Source organism: Trachymyrmex cornetzi, unplaced genomic scaffold (assembly GCF_001594075.2).
Source record: "Trachymyrmex cornetzi isolate Tcor2-1 unplaced genomic scaffold, Tcor1.1 scaffold25, whole genome shotgun sequence".
NCBI lineage: Eukaryota > Metazoa > Arthropoda > Insecta > Hymenoptera > Formicidae > Trachymyrmex > Trachymyrmex cornetzi.
In genome coordinates this window covers 1276459-1303148 of record NW_017297166.1, presented here as the reverse complement: position 1 = coordinate 1303148, position 26690 = coordinate 1276459, and the positions used below count along the sequence as shown (strand labels likewise).

At 33.3% G+C, this 26690-nt stretch overlaps 1 protein-coding gene across 1 annotated transcript in view; it reads left to right on the top strand.

Moving 5' to 3' along the window:
• Positions 1-26690, top strand: part of dpr1 (defective proboscis extension response 1) — a 397942-nt gene that overhangs the window by 317143 nt on the left and 54109 nt on the right. The window lies entirely within an intron of this gene.

Here is a 26690-nt window from a genome sequence, read left to right as displayed (position 1 = left end):
AGAATTCTTTTCAAAGCCGTATACACGACACAGCGATTCTTTCTCCTTCGTTCGCATTAACGTTCGTAAGTAATATCGTTCCATCACTAATTATTACGGATCGGCAGCAATTGCCACATCCGGCCATTCTACAAATCCGATTGGAACTTGAATGAAAACTAAAACCGTGATAAAGAAATGAAGAGAAAGATCCCTCCTCCCGTATTCTGTGCTCTGCACGAACGGCTTGTCCTCTATCGACAGAAATTTAAGAACTTACTCAGAAATCTTCGCCATCATCGCGGAACGGACAGGCTCTGTGTCGCTTTTTTCTTTTATTTTTCTCTCTTTCCGTCTTTATTGTTAGCGGCCACAGAGAACTCGTTTTCCACCGAGCCGCCATTTATTCTCGTGGCGTTATACATAACTGCCCTCGCTGAAAATCTCATCTCCTGACAAATTTCGTTACGTGCCCACAGCAATTTCCTCGTATAAGTTCGCCATTCTCGTTTTGCTCGCGACCCAGCGTCATGTCTCCCAAAATCGAGTGCCTTTTCGGCTTTCCCCAAAAAATTGCATAGGATCTCGTTTCGAGTGTTAATCAACCTGCGCTAACTCCAGCTAGAATTGACGTTCTATAACACGCGATCGAAACTGTCATGAACAAAAATGTACGAAGCGGCAAAAGGAAGAGTTCAAAAGGAAATATATTCTAGACAATTATGTGTATTCGAAGAATTTATACCATTTATCATTCTTTAACTATTAAGAAGTGAACAGATAATTTAAAAAGTTATTACTTTACTAAAAATTTACTTTTGTGTCAATAATATAATACTAAATTTTTCTTTTTCTAAAGCAATTTAGAAGGATTCGAAAGTAATGGTGATAAAAAAGAAGCATTAAACAACTCGTCAAACAATAAAAATGATGTTTAAATTGAAAAACGATACTTTTTCTCGAAAATCAGTGCTATTCTTAATTGTTCACGGTGTCGACATTCTCGCAGCACCGGCGAGAGCACAGTTGGATTTTAAGTTAAATTTCTACTCCTCGTAAAAAGTTTAATTACTTTCATTTACAACGATTTACCAGACACTCTACAAGTAAGTCATTACTGAAAAAACCCGAGAACTTGCAATAAAGGTTTCTACTGCACTTTATTTTCAAATAGTGTGTTAGTTTAAAATCATTTTTATAAATTAAATTTACAAAAGTGCAAAATGCACGTACAAACACATTTAAATTCTCTTTATTTTATATGATTTATATAAATAAATTGGACTTTCGATAAGTTCTTATATAAAAAGAAAAATTTTCGATATAAAACATTTATATTTTCCATTTTAAAATTGAATGAAAAATAATTATACTTGTTGTTCGCTAGACATTTTTATTTATCAGAGATATTACGAATATATATATATATATATATATATATATGAGAATAAAGCTGTATTCTAAATTTAACATCGGAAAAGTACAAAAAGGAATACGAGCTTTGTTTCTGTATTCTCAATTCATTCTGGAAGCTATAGTCAATTATTATGTGCCGACGAAAAATTGAAGTGGTCACGCGAGCTGTTTTTCAGATATCAAGCTTTAACCACTGTATACGAATGTCGTGCTCGTAATGGCCATCGCAGCGATGATTACCAAGCGTGATTTAAGCATTCGCGTTATACGGAGATTTACGCGGAAAACGCGCGGCTGAAACCGCGAATGCGGAGCGAAATCCTCACTCCAAATCACTCATGTTCGAGTCAATGTGTTGCGAGATTTGTCGCACGCAATCACGCAGCGACGCAATTTACCGCAGAAACTATATAATGGCACGCTATAAATAATATAAGCGACGATTAAATCGGCCGGAGCGCCTCGCAAAACGCTGCCGAAATTATGTGAGTAATTATTAATGAACGCATAGTTTTACACTCGGATATAATAGGCTGTTATTTGCGAATGTATCGCGTCGTGATCCTAAATTGCGAAATGACGTAAAATGGCAATGATGAACGTTTACCTTCTCGTTATATATATCCCATTAAGCGCATCACTGTTACTTCATATCGCAAATTGAAAACAATTTTCATTATAAATATGTAGTACTTTAATTAATAGATCTGTTTTGATTGTTAATTAACATACATTTGTTTAACAAATTGCTCCGTAGAAAATTCCATACATTATTGTATGTTCAAAGTAATACGCATAATTGTTATAAACTGTTTTTATTTACCTGCGAAGTATTTAGTGTGAAATGCAATGTTTATACATCTCTACGCCAGAAAAAAATTAAAATTTTTTAATCCACAGCACATTGATTAATTTATAGAAATTATAATTATTAAAATAAAAATTTCTTTGTTTGATACTTTTGTTTGAAAAATTAAACGCTTGTATGATTTCAGCATATTATATTGTAGATATTACGATGAATAACTGCTGGGAATTTGGATAAGGCGATTTCTCTCTGTTACATCATTATATAATAGAATCGTGAAAAGATAAATACGATTACGTAATTAGTCCAACCGCGTGCACGCATAGGATTAGTAATAAGCCGTTGCCGTTTATCATTATGCGCGCGGAACTTCCGCATTCAGGTTTATTTACTTTACTAATAGTCAATGCAGCACACGCCAGTGAGATTCATTTGTATGCGAAATTAATTAGACGCAATTATGTCAGTATTAGTTTTCCACCAGCATTGTGATTATTACATTACGATTTAGCATTCAAATCTGTTTAAACGTACGCGTATCGTATGCTCCGTTTCTATAATATATCGAGCAAATGCTACAATTTTAATCTAAACGCTGAAAAAAAGGGCACTGCAATATTTGTTTGAGCACCAAACGCTTGTATAGAAAGAAATAGTCAGCATCTTTCTTATTCACTGGTCAGCTCGCGTGCAATAATTGTTGCAATTAATTACTACAAGCCACAAGATTCGCACGATAATTATTGTAACATTTTACGCGACGATAAATTATACCTCGGTAATTTGTTTCCACGTGACAACACGATGATATTACGAATGATTGCCACGAGGTGGTTGCGGGGGCTGCGACATAGCATTTTGCACAACGTAGCAGTTTCCGGCGGGGTGAAACTTCCGGGGAGAGAATGTGGTGAATGCGTTCATGAGCGCGTCATTGTGCAGCCAACGAATCTTGGCAAGACGTGGAAGTGAGTTTATGAGCGCGATGCGCCACTACGGTCCGCTAAATGACACTTTTTATCAAAAGCCAACCTCTTCCCTCCCCGCAGGATGCGTCCTATGAGAGAGTCGGCAGATGAACTCAGTACTCTCGTTACAGTCTAGAACATTAGAAGCAAAGAAATTCGCAAAGGAGACGAATCGTAAAATAAACTTTGTCAACTGCTATCTAATGCTTAATTGAGATTTAGATTACGTAATTATAATATTAATATTTTAAAAGTAATAAAATATAAGCATAAAAAGTGCAGAATATACATTAGGAAGAATATTTTGTTCTATGACAATTTTGCTGTAACAACAAAAATTTAGTTGAAGCATGGACGAAAATTTTTGGTTAAAATGTATCGCACAGAGCTGTATTTTTATGCGAACTAAGCTATTTATACGAATAAATATTTTTGTTATTTACAAAGCAGAAAAATATATTTTCCGATCATGTCCTTAAAAATATATTTTTTCCCAGTCATGTTCTTATGACATGTCGGGCCAATTTTTAGTCGGGTATATTCAAATTTCTTTTTGTTATAAACGAAATATTTGGTTACTATTAAATATGTCTTAACTAAACGTAAACACTAAATTCTTTTTCTTAGTATATGTTGAGAGAGACTTGTTTTACGCATAAAAAAAAAAACAATTTTGTCGAAAGATCTAAAATTTGGCTGTATATAAATCTGAAAATAATTCTGCTGGACTATCAAAATAATTTTGTTGGAAACTCAAAAATCAAAAGAGCAATATGCTGCAAACAATTTTAATATTCCGACAACCAGTTTGAGTTTCCAATATCTTCTATATCCATCAAAATTTTAGATTTTTCAATAAAACTGTCCGTGCAGTTGTGACGGATTCTGTTATCTTTTAGAACAATCTTCTTGTAATTTATGTGTACATAAAAAATATTTAAAAAATATCAAATTAAACGTAATACGAGCAAATCAGAAATATTTTCTATTTAACAAAGTATTTCAATTTTATCATGCCAGTCGTCCTTGATGCGTAATAACTATATTAATATTATTAATTAAATGTTTGTGCGCTTATAATTCAGATGCATATAAGAGAGAAAAGAAATATCGTTCAAATCGCAATTTCCTCGAATTCTCCGAATGGGATGCGCGCAAAATGCTTTTTGGTAAAGGGAGGGATGGTATCAATTAGAATTAGAACGGCTCACAAAGCGAAATGTCGAAGACGTATGAAGGCCCAACGGCTGAATTTCGAATCTCTCTTACGCATTTCCTTTGACGTCTACTCGTCAAAGAGCAACGCCCGCGCTGTACGCATACAAATTTAGCTTCCTTCTTAATCTGCACAGTTCACCCATGCGCCTGAAAGTTGCCACAGGTAAACGCATTCAGATGCCGGTTTAGCACGGTAGAATCTCTCTGCTCATATCGTAATATTAATAAACATTGTAAGCTACGCAAAAATTTCCAGTAATTTGCAGAAAAATGAAATATGAGGAGTTAATAAATAAGCTCGTATGTGCAAAACAAATATTACAGAAACCAAGAAACGAGCAAACAAATTTTTTAATTAGATATCAATTTAATCTAATGTTATAATCAGAGATAACATAAAGGATGCACGTGTTTATCTCAAAAAATATAGTACGTTTCAACATACAGTGTCTTCATCAGCTGTGATTATTGAATAACAAGTAATTATCGTAAATCTAAGCGAATAATATAATTAATATAATTAACATAATAATATAATTAATATAATTAACATTACAAGAATCATCGAGAAATTTACTAAATTTATTTCACATTTCACATCATAATCTCTCACATTGATTCTAAAAGTTTAATTTTGTCGCATTAAATATCCCCAATGTTTAAGCTTTTTTACCAAAAATGTATGAAACTGGACGAGACCTTGGAATCCGACGCTGAAATAAATGTTAAGCGTTCTTTTCATGTCAATATGCCGAATATAAATTTATGTTTTTTGTATTATACTCCGCATTTATTGTTTATTATTTATTATTTACATACAAAAATTCACAATAGTTTACATCACTTCATCCTCTAACATTTTTTTCCTCTAAATCAGCGTTGTTTGCACGTGCTGACCTGGTTAGTTTTTAAAGCCCATGCGCGTCCAACTAAATTACGCGGTGCAGATCCTGTACGTGGTCGAGCTAACAGGAATATGAGATTGATTAAAAAGGGATCAGGATCTACGATGCAGGATTGTGAGTTGCAAGCACTAGAATGCATCCATGAACGAAACATCGAGAAGTATTATTCGAAAGAGAACAATTATTGACAAAGCACATCGATTCATTGCAAATACATATGTAATTAAATTTTAAACACTATGAATATAAAATAAGAATAAGAATAATATAAGAATAATATGAGAATAAAACTTATATAACATAATTCTGTTAATAATAATTGAAATTATATAATTATATTATGAAAATTATATTAATAAGAATGAAAGCCTGTATATACATAGTAATTGCTTGTAATGTTAATTTTATAAAGAAACATTGGTGAACGTTTAATCGTGATTTTTGTCAAAATTTTCACAAAGAGAATTCACGAGATGTGAAAGATATTAGACTGAACAATCTTTATGACATGTATCTTTACACTTTTACATATGTTTGTTCAACATATGACCGCTCAGGATGCATAATCAGCATTTTGGCAGGATCGTATCGCAGACACTCGCGGCGCTGGACTTGCGCCAATATGACCGCAATTAGAAACGCCATGATAATTTTCACAAAAGCTAGCCATTAACCCACTTCTACCTCGTTGAAAATATTACGAAGCAAAGCGTTTCTCGATATCTACCATTATCTTGCTTTCTTTCTTCCTCTATTATTGTGATGCAAGATTTATAATTCGATTCGGTATAGAAAATATTTTTCTTATGTAGCCACAGATCTTTTTTAGAAAACATAATAGATTGGGTCGCATTGTGGGACTAAAAAATTAAGATGAACACAATTTGATAACAGAAAAATATTGCATAACATCTTTCTAAAAAATTTTTCGAAATCCAGGTTCAATTATTAACTACAAATGTGAAATCTGAATCGAAGCTTGATCCAAACTTATTTGTTAATGCAAATCGCTCACCATTATAATGTTATCGTTATTAAAACGCGCTTATTTGCACATTTATCTCATTGCGGATTCTATACTATAAGGTCTAAACTTTTTCTTCTCGATATGTCCTGTCTTTGCTATCAAATCTCGTTTTAGAGTCTCCTTTGTGAGACCAAGCGCATAAATGCGACGTCTCTGCAAGAATTCACGGACGAGACGGCGAGTCGTTATTAAATTCGACGCTATGAGTATCTTTTCTAGATAAGAAACCCCACATAAGGAATATTTTATTGTGCATTATGGCGCGATGAAAATTATATCGCATCCCCGTGCGAACTTGTTGTGGATATTGCGTGAGGAAATTTTCTTCCAAGCGAGAGCGAGGAAAGGGGCTAACTGGAAAATGTGTTTGAGGAAGAAATCTTACAACTCTCTCTTCCATGGGCGCTTCTTAGTTCGTGGCTGAAGAGAGATTAACGAGCCGCAAAGACGTTCCGGACACGACTTGCATTGACTGATCGTATCGCGTAACGACGCGGAAAGAATATGTTCTTTAAAATATCGGTTGAACGAGATAATCGCGGAAGAACAGCACAAACTTATATGCCGTAGCCTTCACGGATGGATATGTTAAAGCAATTACACGCGGTCTTCATTTGATCGTCCTGCATGAATTATCCAGAATGTATATTATTTACACTTTAAGAAAAGTATGTAAAATTACATGAATATATGCACAATTACATAATTTATAGAAATATCTAAATGTGCATTTTTTAAATAAAAATTAGTACTTTTATTTCTAATTGTGTAAATATTTCTTTATATTCCACGAACAATAACAATAACAATAATATATTTTATATTTTTTATGTAAAGTACAAATTTTTGTAATACAAAATCTATCTACTAAATAACGAGACTGATGCTATGACAGTTTATTTGTATCGATTACCTCTTTCTTCTTTAATATACAATCTTTCTGTGATACATTGTTACATTCTTATTTATCATGAGTCAAAGACGTGATGTAGTTTATTCAGTTGTCTCAACACCTTCGTCATTTTCTTCTTTATACAATCCTTACGGTTCCCTTGAGATTTGAATCTAGAGAAAAAAAAAGGAATCACTCAGTGTTACGCCTGGCGAATATGAAGGTGTTATAACAGTGTAATCTGTTTCTCGGGCCAAAAACTGCTTTACAGAGAGTGCTGGCTGGAATGTTGCCCTAATATAGGATGAAACAATTTTTTTACAATTCTGGCCTCTTTCTCTCAGAATTACTAAAACTTGTTTGTAGTAACTCAGAGAGAGAGAGAGAGAGAGAGAGAGAGAGAGAGAGAGAGAGAGAATTCAGAATTGTAGAAAAATAAGTTTTTCATTCTACATCAGGACAATGCTCCAGTCCACTCAGCACTCTCTGTGAGGCAGTTTTTGACCGAGAAACGGATTACACTCCTAAAACACCTTCCATACTTAGATTTAGCACCGTGTGATTTCTTTCTTTTCCCTAAAGTCAAATCTGTGCTCAAGGGAACCCGTTTTGCGTTTGTTACTAAGGTAAAGAAGAAAACGACAGAGATCTTGAGACAGCTGACGGATGATGACCTACCCTATATAGTACACAGATCTCCAAGGGACGTCCTAAAGACGTTCAGAAGATGACTCTACGTCATACAGATATTGTCAGGACGTCCCTCGTATAAAGTATGCTGTGTAGGATGTACGCCTTTGACCAGTGAAAAATAAAAATTCAACGATGGATAAATGCAGAAGGATTATACATTAAAGAAGGAAGAAGTTAAAATATAATTAGTATAAATAAACTTATGTGTCTTAAGTTAAAACATCAATTCTATTATTTAATGTATTTCATATATAAATATACAACATGATAATGTCACATGTACTAAATTCGCATTTGTACGTTTGTACATATCGACATAGATTTAAAAAAAAATATTCGTACTTAATTTGTTGGTGAATCATTACGTTAACTTATAAACTTAATTATAGCCGTAATTATAAAATTACTTTTGCAAATTGTATAATTACTATAAAGAAGAATAATTTTATTTGTGAGTTGTAATTTTTACTTATCTGTGTGTAAATATACATTAAATTTAATAGTGGGTTACTTGACGTTTAAAACTGAAAAATAAGCAAAAAAATGGGTTATCAAAATTATCCACTATAATTGTTGTAATTTTACATGTAATTTTACTTTTTTTTTTGCAATGATAGGTCAGCGTTTTTTTAACGATAAACGGATATTTTAGTTTCAATTAAACTGTCCAAAATCCAAAGCCCTTCACAAAATCAATTAAAGTGCGATCCAATCTTCCTCGCAACGGTAATTTAATGAATCGTATTGTTATAAAAATACGCATCGTTATTTAAAAATTTTATAGTAATTCCTCGCATTGATTTATTGACATCGACGTATGTAATAACATAAATTATAATAATTTAAGGCATTAATGAATTGTCCAATACAAATATAAATTATCAATGCGCGATAGCTTTTCACGCATATATCACTTATTTTCATTACGTTTCCGTCATTTCCAATAATTGCTTTTCGTTACTAATAGGCCGCGACTGTGTTAATTAAGTTTCATTGATCTTTCAACTCGTAAGTCGCGACGAAAAAACTTTTCAAATCCCGTTTTTAACGAGACGCTCGGCCATCTCATCTATTTTCGTATCAGTAGAACATTCGATCTTTCTTACTCGAGCCAGCGTCGCTCTAACAGCACCGTGGTAAAACATAAAACGAACTTTTGCACTTCTCACTTTGAAAATTCATTCGTCAATAGTACTTGGAGATGGGGGATGGGGCATTCTTTATCTTGCAAAGCGCAAATCCGACGGTGTTCTTTCAACAGGATGTTTTGAACATCTTGCAAAATTTATGCAACGACAGCGAAATGGAATGCTGGAGTTACCGAATACGTCATTTCTTCCATTTAATTTATTGATTATCGTACCTTTATCGTACCATCGTCATGTTTTTATGGTAATAAAAACATATTATATTTTGCATCATACACGCCTAGCTATTCGTCGATTGATAATCGACATTTCTTTATTTTGATTTTAAGTCGATTTTTAAATCGACATTTAGATTTTATTAAAATATAGTTAACTGTCGACACTTAAGGTGCGTTCGGGGAGACGCTAATTAGCGCTATTTGTTGCAGTCTATCCTTGTTTAAAGTCTAATAAACAACGAAGATAGAATGACAGAGTAGTATACTAATAGCGTCTCTCTGAACGCATCACTTGAGTCATAAGGTCGACTACATTGGCTGACTGACAGCTGACTATAGTTGAGACATTTGTCGTCTTTTAGTTGACTAAAAGTTAACATTCAATCTAACTCAAGTCGACTTCTGTCGATGGACAGCCGACTTGACTTGTGCGCTAAATATATTCGCATTTAGACAACAAGTATATGCGAATGTTAATATAGTAGAGAAAGAAATATAAAATAATGTGATATATAAACATTTAAAGTTGAGATGTGTAGATTATCAATAGAAGGAAAAAGTAAATTATTTTTTCTTAAAATAGTGTCCAAGTCGAAAATGTGAACAATTAATTGATAGAAACATCTTATTTGAGAGAATTAATTTGTAACAAATGAGTAACATATAAGAAACGAATTTTTCTTCCCAAATCCCTTTAGGAGCAAGATCGTAACAAGAAGTTTCTTGGCTGATAAATGTAAAGAGATAAGCGGACAACGTGAAGATTTTCCCAGGCGTTCCTCCCATATAATGCTCTCTATTGCGAGTGCAAATGCGGACAAAAACGTACGAATCTGAAAGTCATTGAATGCGTACATATATCCGGGTCGAGTCACAAAAACGCACCGGTAGGTGAGGACGACCTGGATCGGCCATCAGTTCGTGAGCTCGCACAAGAAAGTAGATACGGTCGACAGTGAGTACGGCTGTTCTTGGTCCGCCGTTACGTAGGATCGAGCCGTGGACCATAACTACTTGCCGCGTCGCAAGCCCCGGGCCATTGAGATTTCCCTCGGTCACATTTTGTTGTCACTTCTCATATTTATCGCAGCAACACATTACATTTTCTGGAAATTATGACAGGCACTAAATCTTATTGTTAGAGATAAGAAAGCTGGAATTTGTCTAAATCAATTATTTATGGAATTCTATTGCATATTGTTATTGCGTACTTGTGCAAGAACGTTTCTGCACGTTAATATGTATGATCGCATTTAATTTTTATGGGATTTAAAGATGTAACGAAAATACTCGGGATAAAATCAAGCGATAACTTGCTATTTATAAGTATTTGTAGATATATTTCATCTTATAACTTACAATACATTTAACAAGATAAGAAGTATGAGGTCTGCTTTTTATTTCTGTAATAAACTGTACTAGAACTTACTTTCTCGCTTTTATCAAATATCAAACATATTCTACATATATCACTTTAAGTTCTAAAAGTGTATACTTACAGAAAACAGACTCATTATTAGTGACTCTGGCCTAGTTTACATCGTGCACTTAATATACGAACTAATTAGTAACTTTCTATTAAATTATTTTAATTTCAGCGATGTATTCAAAGAATAATGTACTAAATTGATACAATATGCATCAAAATAATTAATTAAATACACATATTAAGTATACATATATTTACACGTATCGTCGACATTAAGATAATTCAATAGAAAGTTACTAGTTAGTACCCGTATCAAGTGCACGATGTAAACTAAGCCTCTGTCACTTTTTTGGAGGCATTTACTTCTTAAGGAGGTTGTAAGGGCACAAAACACATATATTAATATAATTGAGCAACACATTTTTATAGATTATTTATTTTATATTAATTTTATTGTTATAAACAAACATTTTAAAAATAATAACAAAAATATAAATTTTTTTATATAAATATTTTAAGTACTAAAAATGACTTATGCAAAGTTTCATTGAGATTCACCAATTAGTTTATAACAAATAAATATTGTTATAAATAAACAAATTGTTTATATACTGAACAATTGATGTCTGCATTTCAACTTTACATAAATATTTTTGAATTCATAAAATACTTATATAAAAAAAATTGAGATTTTTATCAATATTTTATAATACATTCTCATATATTTCTATTAGAATACAAATTTTAAAAATATTACTTTTTATTGAAATAACTTTTAATCCAGATGATCAACTCCAATTTTTTTGTATTACTTTTATTATTTTGTACTTGTATTATTTTGTATTAAATGCAATTTAGAATAATCTATAATTTTTTTAAGTAATTCTTAACATATTGCGTTTGCCTTACAACCTTCTTAAAGCTTATATATATTTTACAGACACACACACACATTATTTTCTAGAAAATTCTCGAGAATAATCATGATCTTGCATTAGATAGGTATGCGTGGATAAGTCAATAAATAATCTTAATTTTAAGCACCTTAATTGATTAAGATCAAGATTAAAATTACTTATTGACTTTCATACATCTTATTTTATTCTGGGGATAAATTGATTTTGAAATATTTATGCGAAATTAAATATGATAATTTTATTTATATTTAATATACATGCAATATTACGATACAAATTGAATAGTCACATTTACTGACGTAACGATAATAAATAATAATAGATGGGATGTAACTCGAAGTTGCCAGCTCGCGTAGAAAATCGAATTCATTTGCCCTATTTCTTTTTTCCCGATTTTTGCTTTACATTCATCGTAAAACAGATTATGCAATTGCGTCAAGAAAAATATTGCACAGTATCCGCACGTCATCCATTCTTGCATTACTACGTTCCACATCGTCCGCGTGTCAATGCGTACGCAACAGGTCGACAAATACAACTTTTCAAATCAACGCTGCATGTTATAAATATTAATGAAATCATAAAACCAATATCGTGTCACGAGAGAAACGAACCGCGTCAAAGATGAACGCACATATAAAGTTGTATTTCTCTAACAATAGTAATCCTATTCTCTTTTAATGAAATGTCACGTGATGTTTTCATTATGAAATGCAAGTCTTAATATGATCTCCATAATATCTATTATTATAGACATTACAAAATGAATATTAAGTACTCTAAAAGATTTTAAAAGATGATTCATACAAATTCAAGACGGAAAACTTCATATGACGATATCCATATGTCTGAAACGGCTTTAGTTTCAAAGATATAGGGTGTCAAAATTAAAGGAAAAATCTCATTTTTCCAAAAGTTTTAGGAATCATTTGGATTATTTTGATGAAACTTGATATATGTTTGAAATTTTACCAAAATAACTTAAGTAGTTTCCAAAATTTTTGGAAAAAATCAAATTTTTTCTTTGACACTGCTTTTTTGAAACTAAGCCGTTTCGAACAAATTGTCATGTAAAGTTTCCGTCTTGAATTTTGTGAAGAATATATTACACCTTATAATCTTTTAGAGTAATTAATATCCACCCTATTTTTATTTATGTACAACGTATGCAGTATCTTGCAACGTGATAGGAAACAAGTGTTGTTTATTTTATGCGATTTACACCATTTTATGCATCCTTTATTGATACTATAGAGCGTAAAAGATAAAGCATGTTAGCCAAGGCATACGTTTCAATCTGTCTCGATACGTTCGAGTCTACTACACGACATAAGACTTTTATTACCGCACGCGCGTCTTCTCCATAAACACCAGGATGCAATATCTCGAGTGTTCGAATAAAAGCGCAACGGGCGCAACTTAGATGCATCCGCCGGAAATTGTTTGAAAGTTCATTTTACAGCTCGCATTAAGATATGCCGGCGTTACCGCACCCGTAAACTACCGATGCACATATTGCGCCCCGGCATAATGTTGTCATGAAAGTCAGTCTTGTTTCGTCGCACAACTTCGGAGACTGCAGCTGACGAATCATAAAAGCTCTCGCTTCTACTCTCCTTTCGCTTTCCCTGTCCCTCTTTTCTCTTCTCGTACCCAGCATATAACCAGCGTTTGCATTGCTCGAATTTTCCTCGAAACTGCACACTCGACTTCTTTTGTTCTTTGTAGCGTTACCTCACTCTGTCATCTCGACATAGTATGCATCCAACTTTTTATATTTTAGTTTTTTGTAGTTTTTATTAATTGTGGTCGAATATTGCTCTCCCTCTCTCTCTCTCTCTCTCTCTCTCTCTCTCTCTCTCTCTCTCTCAGTGAAAAATATTTAACTCTCCGTCTGCAATCATATTTTTACTTCCTCCATCCAGTCCGAGCTTTTTTTTTTACTATTTTAGGCTTTCAAAAAATGTAAAAAAGTTACTTTTCAACATCCCTGTTATATTACTAAATAGTTTTTTAACAAGATATTTTAGGAAGTGTTAATCAAACTCCGCCCTCTTTTATTTCGGAGAAATTTCAGAGTGAAATTTTGCTTCCGGCAAAAGAAATTCAGATTGCGGACGAATTGTTAATGACGTTGAGCGATGGTTTTTACATATACATTTTTAATATTAAATATTAAAATATATTAAATTATTTTAGAAGAAATAAATTAAAATAATTTATGCTCTCTTTGTTTTCCCATTCCTTTGTGTCTCCTCTTTTCTTTCCTGATTCAAATATTACGCTTTCTTTTGTATCCCTCTTCTCTTATTTCTTTATTAATAAGAATCCTTATTACCTTTTCTGAAGTTATATCGAATTTTTGTTGCTGCATGGGAATTTTTTTCATTGTTAAGTGACAATGTCGCGATTGGTATACACATGTTTAACATTGCGATCAATACGGAAGCGAGAAATATTACACTACATGCAAATAAATACTTTTCAAATAAAAGAACCCGATGTGAATGCACTCTACTCTTTCATCCTTTCTCTCTCTCTCTCTCTCTCTCTCACTCTCTTCCATTTTTCTCTTTTCTATTTTTTATTTAACTTGGCACACGCGCGAGACCGATTTGTTCGACGCCGATATCTTCCGTGGGCCAAATATAGTAGAAATATATTGCCTGGTACGTAAGTAAATAACTCAGTGATGACGAAGGACTGTCAATTTAAGCGAGAGACAAATAATCGTAAATCGACTGCTGCAAAGTCATTTGGCGTTGGTATAACGATGCTTTCGCCGGCGACGGATGCTAAATATTCTGTTTCGTTATCGTTAAAATCGTTTTTCATATAAAATAGCCGTACGACGTCGCGTCATGCCATAACGACTGCTGCTGCAGAATTTATCCTCTTGTCCTGACATTTACGACAACACAGCTCGTTTAAAAAGTAATATTCTGTGTTAACGAAGCATCGCGATTTGTCAGAAGACAGTATGGATATATTTTAAATTTTAAACCAAAAGGACGAGAACAAATATCTGAAAACATTTTCTGCGTTCGCGGCAACTTCTCGACCTTAATCTTGCTTGAAGGGTCTATCTGACAAGCGGTAGGGTTAAAAGTCGAAGTGAAATTTGGACTATCAGGCGTATCGAACAATCGCCTTACTCAATTTTTCATCATTCTTGTCGATGAACGGCACGTAATTCCGTGGAGCAACGTGACCAAGCGTAATTTCATCGAGCTTCCCATTCTTCTACTCCGCGCGTACCGCCATCTTCTATTCTCCTCTTTACTACACGATTTTCCGCGGGGTATAAAGTCGAAAGCTTAGAACTAATGGACAACGTAATAAGTTTAGCTATTGTATAATCGCCGCTAATGGCAGGAACGTGCAGTGGTACTTTGACGACAGATCTGTCCAAAGGGAAAGACAAATGCCTCTTAAAAGGTTCCTTTTACTAGCGCATAGCTTGCTACCAAGAGAATACTTAACAAAAGAAAAGATTATACGATTATCAAAGTTAATAATAATAGTTGAAATATCTCTAACTTTATTAAATTCATACATCAACGACTTTTTAAGCTTCTTAGGTTAAACTTCTTAATATGTAATTGAGGGAATGGACGGAATAGAGGCACAATTCTACTTAGGCCTTTTTTCGGAGATTAGCTTTTTTATACATTATTAATTAGCTATTTTATATATTATTGATTAGCTATTTTATATAATATTGATCGTAATAGAGAAGTATTGTAACATGTAATTTATTAAAGACATTACATTTGATACTGTACTCATTTATGTATAATTAAAAAGTAACGACTTAACAAGATATTTTAATTCTTATTTTATACTTAAAATCAAGATTTTGTAATTAGCCTTTATTCCACCTATCTCCTCAATTAAAGTACGTTATAATTTGTATTCTTTAATCAGAAAGTGTTTTTTTCAATCGACTGTAATAAGTACGTTTTCGTCGATAAATATAACGTGCAATCGAAAGACGTCGCAGTAAGGAAAAAGTAAATCCACGTGAAAAGGTAAAGCGCCTTTGAAAGAACCTTTTTACGAGTAGCCACGAGGAGGATCGTAGAAACGACGATGAAAATAGACGTGACAAGAGGAAAGAAGTCTAACGATGAATTTCATCCATGCGCTATCGTGCAGTTTTATTCAGCGGAGTTTGTTTGCGCAGCTGATTGCCTCAGTAGAAGCGAGGACAGGGGTAACGAGAGTGAACTTAAGCGATCAATTAAAAATGTAAACTCGCCTAATTGGGATGTTAAATGGCGTATCACTGCCAGCGAGAACGGCCGCGATCCGACGAATCACTCTCGTCTCTCCTTGATTGCGCGAGAAGCGAATCCACGTCTCGACACTTTTACGGAGTTGAAAGTCGGAAGTTGGTAGCGAACGGAAAAAAGGAGCGAGACACCGTCCTGCGAAAGTTGGAAACGAGCGAGGCGTGCGTGCTTAACGTCGAGTTTAATTGCCGATTTAAGTGCGCACGAAAAGAATATTTAGCATCGCTTTTTAAGCATTTACAGCGACCACGAGAATGTTTGTTAATTAGTTTGAACAGGATATATGAAGGTTTTAACGATAAAAACGATATCTCGTGGGATCAATTAAAATAATCATCTTAAATTAATTTGACGATTTATGATCCTCATTTTTAAAAAGAGACACAAAACAATATAATGACAATAAGTGATGCATAATATAAATAATCATTATTTTAATTTGTTTTGTAACATTGGGATTAATCCGGGAATAGTAACCTAATTTTTTTACATAAATGATTTTACTCCAATAATAATTATTATTATTGATAGATATTATTGATAATAGGAATGCACCGGATATCTAGGAAGGATTGCTGGATATCTGATTTCTAGCAATATATTCGGCCGAAACTTTATATTGAAACGGCGTGTATAATGGCATGAATACCTGAAAACTTTTATATTATCACTGATATATTTCTAAAAAATATATAGTAAAAGTTTTCAGGTATTCGTGCCATTATACACGCCATTTCAGTATAAAGTTTCAGCCGGATATATTACCGGCAGAAATCAGATATGCGGCAATCCTTCCTGAATTTCCGGTTCATCCCTAATTAATAATATATTGTATATTATTGATTGTTTTTCATTATTTCGAGAACATTATGGTAAAAATTTAATCACAATTTTTTGAATAAAGTAAATAGAAACCAAATAAATATTATACGGATGAATATAGGAAGTAGCTTATTATGTCAGTATTTCCAAAAAAATTAACATTTTAATTAATATAAGGCTCTTTTTATCATAGATTTTCAACGAAATTGCATGAAAAGTTTGTAACAAAATAGTTTTTTAAAAAGTAGGAAAATATATCAAACAATATCCATACAACAAAAAAAAACAATATTTTTCCAAACAAAACAATATTTTCATTACAATTCAAATTTTTTCGCCGCAAGGATATAAAAACAACCCAGGTGACTATTCCCTATTAAATTTGAAAGCAAATACAAAATCTCATGATACGTTCAATACTTTTTTCTCCTTATACAGTAAAAAAGAAAATGTTAATTTTAACATTTTTTACATATCCCAAGAGATCCACTCTAAATTTTGAGTTAAAATAACTCATTCGTCTTGTGTTATTTATTAACGAACTAGTAATGTTAAATAATTGACACAATACTTTACATTTATATTTGTTATTTTGACTTTAAGAGTGATTTAAAACTAACATATAAAATAAGTAGAGTACACAGAAGAGTAGTTGCAGTAACTCGTAAGAAAATGTTAATAAAACATTTTTGTTCGTATAATGAATGAAAAAATTCTTAGATATTAAATTGACTTTGAGATATATAGATTAATTGAAACAATGGTGTTAAAAACATTCAAAATAATATTCCATTTTTAATTTACATAAGCAAATGTAAGTTGGAAAGGTGACATGAATCTAACACATCAAAATATTACAAAAACAATAACATATCAGTTGTACGTTAATTTTACATTGAAGTAATAATCAAAATGTGGTAACACAAGAAAAATTCTACATATGGACGCACGATTTTTTACTGTGTATGTCTAGTTATGATAGAGATAATTAGTTTCATTGTAATTAGCGATAAGCGATGATTTAATACGATCGTTGGGAGGAAATTCGAAAAAGGTCCGAAAGAAATACTCGGTGATGCGTACGGCAGGGGGTAGATTATGGCTATGTGGCAACGCGGAGAGTGTGAACGCGGCCGGAATAGATCGCATAAATTACAGGCCAGCCGTGGAACGCGCGACATAACGAGATAATTAATACACGGACGACTGTTCAGGCGAGAGAGATGGAGAGTGGGATGAAACGTTGATGAGGGGAAAGGGAGGGACAGGGACAGAGAGAGGGAGAGAGAAAGAGGAAGTGTGAGCAATGATACGTGGGTGTATGAGTGTATATGTCATCACCCTTTCTGTACTGGACAACGCGTATCCGCGCCAGAATGCATTTACCTACTGTTTCGTTGCTTCTAATGGCCGCTATTCGCCACCCCGTATATTGTCCGTGAGGGTCGGTCGACATCTCTTTTGTTTCACGCTCCCGGCTCCAGTTGCATGCCGGATGAGGAACGATTCCCGATCGTCCGGACGTTCGATCGCGCGACTACGGTTCGTGAGTCCGTGAACATGGATTGGATAAATTAACGCTGAGGAAGAAGAATCGGTGAGAAGTGAAGTTCAAGAAGAACTATTATCCGTTATCTGTGTAAATAAAAGATCAGAACTTTATCTCACTTTCTCTATATGTATGTGTCTTCTAGGAGGAAGTAAAAGTTTCTCTTTCTCAATCTGCAGTTTGTGCCAGTAATATCGATTAATCCATAAAAGATAACTCGCGCGGTCCTAAAATCTTGGCTTACTCGCCAAAATTACGTAAAGTTTTTCTGGTGTTGGAAGAAGAATCGGTGAATAAATTTTTATCGCGCGTCGAGAATGTACATTTCTTATAAGTTGATGTATAAAAGAGAGATAGAAAAAGCGGATGGTGTATGTGTGTATGTGCGTATGTACGTGTATCTACAAATCTAACGGACGGTAAAACCACGGCTCTGAAATGTCAATATAGTCTGTATGAATTCATGCATTTATAACTTGGTAACTTCTGACACTATAAATCTACGTATCTACGGATCTGGCGGAATCTGTGAATCTACGAAGCTATGAATCTCCCACAAAGCACTCGTACCAATATAGCCCGTTTGAAGGATCTTCCCGTTTTCAACGTATAATAATCCCTTATCCTGAAAGCGGATGAGCTAGCTAACTTCGAGTGGCAAGTAAGCTTTTGGGTGTCGAAAGCATTAAAAGCGCACTTGGGGCCGTTTTTGCTTTGCGCGTCCCAGTCGCGTCATCATCGTCGGAAATTCCCAAAAGTTTTTCCCAGCCGCATTCATGACGTTTTGCGCCCTGGTTAGCAAACTGCCTCAAGACGTTAGCTTTAACTACGGGAAACGTCAGTCGCTCGAGTTTTTCCTCGTCTTTTTCCTGCGAGATTTTCTCGCTATAGGTGGGTTCCCTCGTGTCATTGTCGAACCGGACGGAACCGAATCGACCCGGGGTGATTTTCATCAACGACAATTGTTCGTATTCCTTCGTCGGGAAGTTGCCGGCCGCCCGCTCGCTTTCCCCGAAGTCGAATAATTCACTTCCCGTGGCGGTGCCGGCACTACGCCCACCCCGGACTTCCGCATAAATTCACCCCCGTGCCGCTAAATCGTGGCCGCGCGAACTTAGAAACACGGCCACGCGGCTTATTATCTCGAGAAGACAAACGCGCGGCCAATAAATCGACGCAGCGAGATCGCAGGCTCCCGTGCCGCATCGTTCTGTGAAACGAAGACCTGCCAAGACTAAAAAGAGACTTCACGAATGCTGAAGATATAAATTCTAAGAAAGGAATTACCTCGCTAAATGACTTTTTATTAACTTCTAGGAGAACGATTAGAAGTGTCGATTTATCTATATGACTAAAGATCAGAGTTCGCGACTGTGACTTTTGCCAAAACTGAACCGAAATACTCGGCTACTGTGAATTTTAACCGAAACCGAAATCAAAATTAAAAAATAGTCCTATAAAATCCATATGTATAGACATACCGCATATGTATATCATATATTTTTTCATAAATATCATAATTCATTGAAACAATAATTAAATTTCGATTGTGTATTAATTTTGGCCAAAGAATACAAGTACTTCTTCTTCATAAACATCATAATTTAATTATTGAAATAATAATTACACATATTACAATTAATATTTATGAAGAAGGTTTCATTCGAAACTGACACGTAGTGAGTGTTCGTTTTCAATTTCGGCAGAAGTTTCGGTCAAACTCTACTAAAGACTCTAAAGACCTTCTAATAAAAGTCACGAAACATCCTCACAGGGAGAAAAATATTAATATCTGCTAAAATTCTAGTTTTTATAGAGTTGCCAGGTTTATATAAAGACAACTTATTTATATAAAATTTACTTTCGCTCTAAATTTCTTGCAATGAAGTCTCACTCCAAGAGAGTGAAAATACAATCATTCTTGAAAAAAAGTGAAAATATTTTACTTCTTGAAAAAGAGTGATAATTTACACTCTTTTTCAAAAAATGAAGAGTGGTTGTATTTTCATTTTCTTGGAATGAGATGTCACTGCAAAAAATTTGAAGTGTTGCTTTTCTAGTAAATGAACTATCGTACAGTCATTCTGTAAGGTATTTTTTACATTTTGTAAAATAAATTTATAAATTATTATACATCTCAATAGAATTTATTATATCGACGAATATCTTTTAACCTTAACATTGAAAAAAAAACAAATTTATTTTACTGCGCGGTAAAAAATACAAATGTATAAAATCTTGAGAATTATTTGTTCACAGTCGTGAGAATAATATGATTTATTTTATACTGTGTGTAAGATATAATATTTTTAACTTTCATGTGTGAAAATGTAAATTAATCCATTTCTGTAGTTATTTTTAAAGTAAACAATGTCCGTATTAATATATGCATTTAATAAATAATAAACTAAATTTGAATCAAATTTACATTTTCTTGTGTTAAATTATTTGTCATTATTGTAGTTAAATTAATGACATATTAAATAGCAATAATGGGGACTTATAGAAATGATTAAAAATAACTTAAATTGAGTATAATTTAACATTTCGAATGTAACAGTACGACAAAAAAATCTTCGAAGGAAAAAGATTATCGACAATGGATCGAGTAAAATTTCGTCTCTTCTTCGATCATCGATCCCGACGCAATCTGGGGGTCATACCTCTCTCGCTTCTGTCAAGAGTGTGTACGTTCTATTGTCCGAAGGTATGCGACACGCTTCGGCGGAAAGGAACGAAATCGATTAAGCGCAGCAGTCTCGTGTCAGACCCGGAATGCGATCTTGTCGCCGAGTAAATGATGCCGCGTATCTTTCTCAGACTTCCGCCACGAAGTCCACTGAAAGTGGACTTAAGCTTTAACTCAGATATCCGGGCAGCATTCCAAATTTTACGACGTGGAAATGTACGCTGGATATATACATGGTAGCTTCCCGGTCCGTGACCCTCGACGTACCGCCATAACGGAGCAATCGCGGCGCGAATCGATAGATATTTATTGCCTCCGATACGGCAATAAATCGTAACCGCTGACCGAAGTCAAAATACTTCTGTGATTCTCTTGCATCTTTCATCGCGGGAAAAATAAAAAGATTTTGCCCGCAATCGCATAAAGTCTCCCGAAATAGTATTCTGCGCACCTCTCGAAATCGTCAGTAATAACGCGAATAAAATAAAAATGAGATTAACGTCGCTTTCAAAAATTTAACAGCGAAATTTCTAATTCCGCTGACGTAAACATGTCGTTTACGAACGGTAAGTAAAGCGATCACGATTTGCGACAATAAATCACATTTACTGAGCGCATCGAGAATGTATTCGGCGAAATCGCGTTTGTGTATTTTTATCAACAATAACTTCCACACTGCGCGATGAAATGCTGAACGGCAAACGGACTCGTAATTCGAATTTGTCGATACGAAAATTAAATAAAACCGTATGTAAAAGCTATAATAGATTCGTATTGGTATTCCATAAGCAATACGTGCAGGTGATAGCTACTGAAGCAAGCAAATGGAATGTCTATAGTTTTTACATACATATATGTGCAAATCATTTTAAGTGAATAATTTCGTTTTTTTATATTTTTTTTTATAACGAAAAAGCAAATATTTTTGACTTGCACAAAATATTTTTAACGATCTTATATAAAAATAAAACAATAATTACAAAATAAAAATTAAATCTGATACACATACGTATGACTAATATTTTTTCTATATTAATTTCTCTCATTGCTATTTGAAAGGACTTGTATTATTTTATAGAGGGATATGAGAAATTAACGCGTAAATAAGAATAACAGCATCTCTAATGAATTATAATAAAGAAATAATAAAAAATATAATAAAATTTTAACTTGTAAAAATTATTTCCTCAAGATGTTTTTATTCTTATTGATGCATTAATTGTATATATATCGTATATATAAGATTTGATTTATTTATTTATTCCACATAAAAATATTAATCAACAAGTTAAATACATGAAATAATAATAATAATTGTTAACATTCATTAAAAATCTTATTGAAGTGATTAAAAGGGATAATTGAAAATTAATTTATATTGGAAATTTACAGTAAAATTATTTATTTATAAAGTGAATAATTTTATTAAAAACCATCAACGTTCAATATACGATTTTCATTAATAATAGTAAATGATACTAATGAATAATGATAATAATGAATAATGATAATTAATAGATAGTTATATCTGTACATTTATGCAAATAAAAATGTTTATATCATTGAATTATTTGTATTGCCTCGCCTTCGTCGATTCAGTGAGAAAATACCGTTGATTTCGGCCACTGTGTATTCCTGACAACTGAAAAATTTTATATCAGAGATCGGCCGGATTTATTGTGTTTCTAACTTTAACAATGTCCAAGAAACCTTGTCTATCGGTTGTGCGCGACTTTAACCGAGTTCGAGACGAATTCGAGCTGCAGCGCGACAGATATACTGAGAACTCAATCTGTGCCTCGCGCGATTCAGCTCGCCTGAACGGAACTTTACCAGTTTATTGGTTCACCGTACGAGGATTTCGTGGAGAATAAAATAAATGTACCAAGAACCTGCCGTCGCGAAGTGATAAGTCGATTCACCAGATATACCTCCGGCGAAGGACATTGCGTATCCGACTAGATCAACATTTGCCAACCTCTTTCGATATGTGAATCTCTTATAACGCGTATATCTCTTAGATAGAACGAAAAATGACCGTCGCATTTGTATATTATTTTAATATATTTTAAAAATCGATATCAAATCGAGTTTGTAATATTGTTATTTCTAAAAAATTGCGTCAACTTCCTAGGATCAATTTTCTGTAAAAAGAAATTTGAAGCAGCCGTCAATTTCTTATGATGAACTTGAAACAATAGAAATATCGAGAAAATACTGTTGATTATTACTGCAATATTGCTACGTCGACATGTCATCGGTATTTCTATAACGCCAAACGTTCATCTAGCGTGAGTATCATTTACAACATTACAACCGTCTGAATAACATGTGTCATACAATAAAACAAGTTACACCCACTTGAACTTCCTACTTGCAAGCATCTCAAGTCACTTTGACGTTAAGCAGCTTAAACGGCTGATACATCCGTGTACGCCGTTCCGTACATCGGATTAGCTGCATCTAAGAGCTCCTTGTTCCTACGCGCTGTAAATTGGAATCTGTTCTCTACTACTATACTAGCACTCAGACTCTACACAATTTCTCCTTATACTGGTGAATAGCAAGCACGCGCATGAACAACCTGGAGACAAAGCTACAACGAAGATCGCGAAATGCGTAATCTTGAATGGAGAGAGGCACGATATTGCATATCTCTGTGCAATAATATTAGTTATAACGAAAATACGGCTAATGAAGTTTGACAACAATTAAAAGTAGCATCACATGCGTTAGTAATTAGCTCTTAATTGGGAATATACAGATGCTTTCTTGTAGTCAGTGTTTTTTTTTTCTTAGTAGTTGTGGAATCCGATTACTTTATAACTTTGAGAATATTCTGTTACATGTATAATATATTGAATAATCAATTTTTTTAATATAGATATTAATAACATAAGATTGTACAGTTAAATTTTGTGTGATATGATTTATAATCTTAAAATTATCGAATAATCAAGTTGAATTCAATTAGACTCGAAGAAATTCTGAAGATCCAAATGCATCAGATATATTCGCGAATCTTTAATTTTTATAAAAAAATACAATATTGAAGTTAAGAAATATAAAAATTGAGAAATAAAAATATTTACTTTTTCTTTTGCTGCTGTTTTATAAATTAACATACAATGCAAATGAAATGATCGCACATATAATTATTATCTCTCTTCCATACAAATGCATTAATTTAGTATTGTTATTATTGTAAACGTGAGCACAAATTGCGCGAAGTAATTATCCTGGCAAGTACGCCGGCCGACGATGATACGTAACTGAACTGAGAATTATTCGCGTAATCTACATCATCGTAATGTTGCGCAAACTGGAATCGATTATTTGCCACGTTGAACTTCCATTAGCGCCAGCCGGCTGTGTTTATGTATCTGACAGTTGTAACGCGGGTGCAATTAGATACACATTGAAGCAACCGTAACTTTCCAGGTGTTTCTGTTTCGTTAAAATTATCTTATTACCCAGTGGATGAAAAATTAGTCAAAAAACAAAATAACATAAGGAATAATCTCTGAACAAAATTACAGATATTATCATTTTTGTTTACGTTTTGTTCCAATTAAACAATTAGAATTCTGAAAGTAAGGTATCCGGATTATTTTTAGAAAATTTTGACGAGAAGAAAACTTAAATTTAACATAAAAATTATATTAATTAATTAACAAGAAATTTATATATGAAATGTATGAATAAATAATATAAAAATAATTTTAAATAAAAAATTTTGTTTCTGCTATTGTACGTAAATTTCTTTCGTAAGGAAGAGAAAATTGAAAACCGACTTGTATTACTCGTGAAATATGACGATGAATTAACGGTAAGTTTAAGTTTGCGTGTTGCGTACAAAAACTACGAAGAAGCACAATCGTTTCCTCCTTGCTCCGTACAAAATACCATCGTAGACTATCGATCTAGAACAGCGTAAACACCATGTAGGAGACAGTAGGAAACGAGAGATAGATGCGCCGCCGGGTCACAAAGAAACTAATCTCCAATACAGCGTAATGTAAAGGTAATGGCCTTTCGAGGTGGAAAAAAACGACCTGTCAGAATACGGTCAGCGCATCTTTTGCATCACAAACGGCGATCTTTCAGTGAAACTTGGTCGGGCCTCATCGAAACCTCGTAAAAGACTTTTCGGTAAGACGTGGACGACATGGAAAAGCTATCGCTTTAAGCACGACTCATACGATCCGTAGAATGTGAAATGTAGATTCTTATTAAGATATAACCTTCAATCGTAAAGAAGATCTGTTTTCAATTTATTTAATCATTATTTAATGTGCTCTTCAAATAAGTATTTTTTATAATTTTAAAAAATGCTAATTAAATTCTTAATATATTAGTCTAAATTAAATACAAGGATAATATGATAAAATATTTATCTTTATCTGCATTTGCACAGTTCCATTTTGAAAATATAAAATTGAATTATAATTAAGAAGGACAAAAAGAGCACTTTTTTTAACAGTGTCAGTATCAAAAAAAGTTGTGAAGATCTTCTATCCCTTCTAATCTTGACAGCATATTCAAAACATCAACGACGCCGTCAACTCGCATGATATGGCGCCAATGATATCTATATAGCAACAGAAATAAGGCAATATTGCAAGAACTTCCTTGATGAACATTTGCAGAAATTTTCAATAGTTGACAAATTTTCCTCACATACATTAAATTGACAATCATATAATTGTTTCTTTAAGTAATGAAATTTTTTATGAGAGTTTAGTAGAAATTCTACTTTAGTAAAATATTTGATGAAAAAGTACTTATAATAAAAATTCATTTCCATATAAATATTACAGACACAAATCAAAGCTTATTGAATTACGATAAACCGATTATGTAAATACTATATTGCGTTTGATTAAATATTATATTGCGTGATTAATTGTGTCGTACTGACTATATTTATAATTCATTAACCGTACGAAATTATGTGTCGATCGGAGTTTCAGAGATAGTATTGTGACGTTGGTACGAAAGTTGGTCATGTAACATAGATGATGGTTTGCCTTCGAATGCCGTTTTTATCGCTTTGCCAGGCCAAGCTACGCATCTTTTTCAAATTCGACACATCCATTTTACCTCTTGCGATAGAATCGAGACATGGTTCTATGACTCGGAATGACAGCTCCGCAAGAATGCGCCCGGTCATCGCAATGTGATATAAAATCCGAACGGCTAACCGTGACGAGGAGAATTCTACGGATGAAAGGTGTGCTGTGTGACTTATCGATCGAACATCATCGGGGTGCACCGTCGACGTTTTTTAGAGCGTCTCTTTATGCAGATGATGCATCGATGCGATCGCAAATCGATATTTACTATTAAAAATAATTTATTATGAATTAAAAAATGTATAATTTATAATAAATATCAAGGTACGCAGCAAAAAACATTTTATATTTGTGTCAAAACCGATCAAGTCCTTGTTAAAATTTTGTGTTAAATTGGTATTCAATATTTCTTTGCGTCAAAATAATATAATTTACCCAAGTGACTAAATGACATAAAAATAATATATTTTGAAAAATAAATTCTGAGATAAATGAATAAAATACATGTTAATTTAACATACTATAAATATTAATTTTACTGAAAAAAAATACGCTTCCATAGTTTGCTACAAATTGTGTCAGTGTCATATTTTTATATTAATTTGTTTACATGATATTTATATTATTTTCTGACATTTCCAT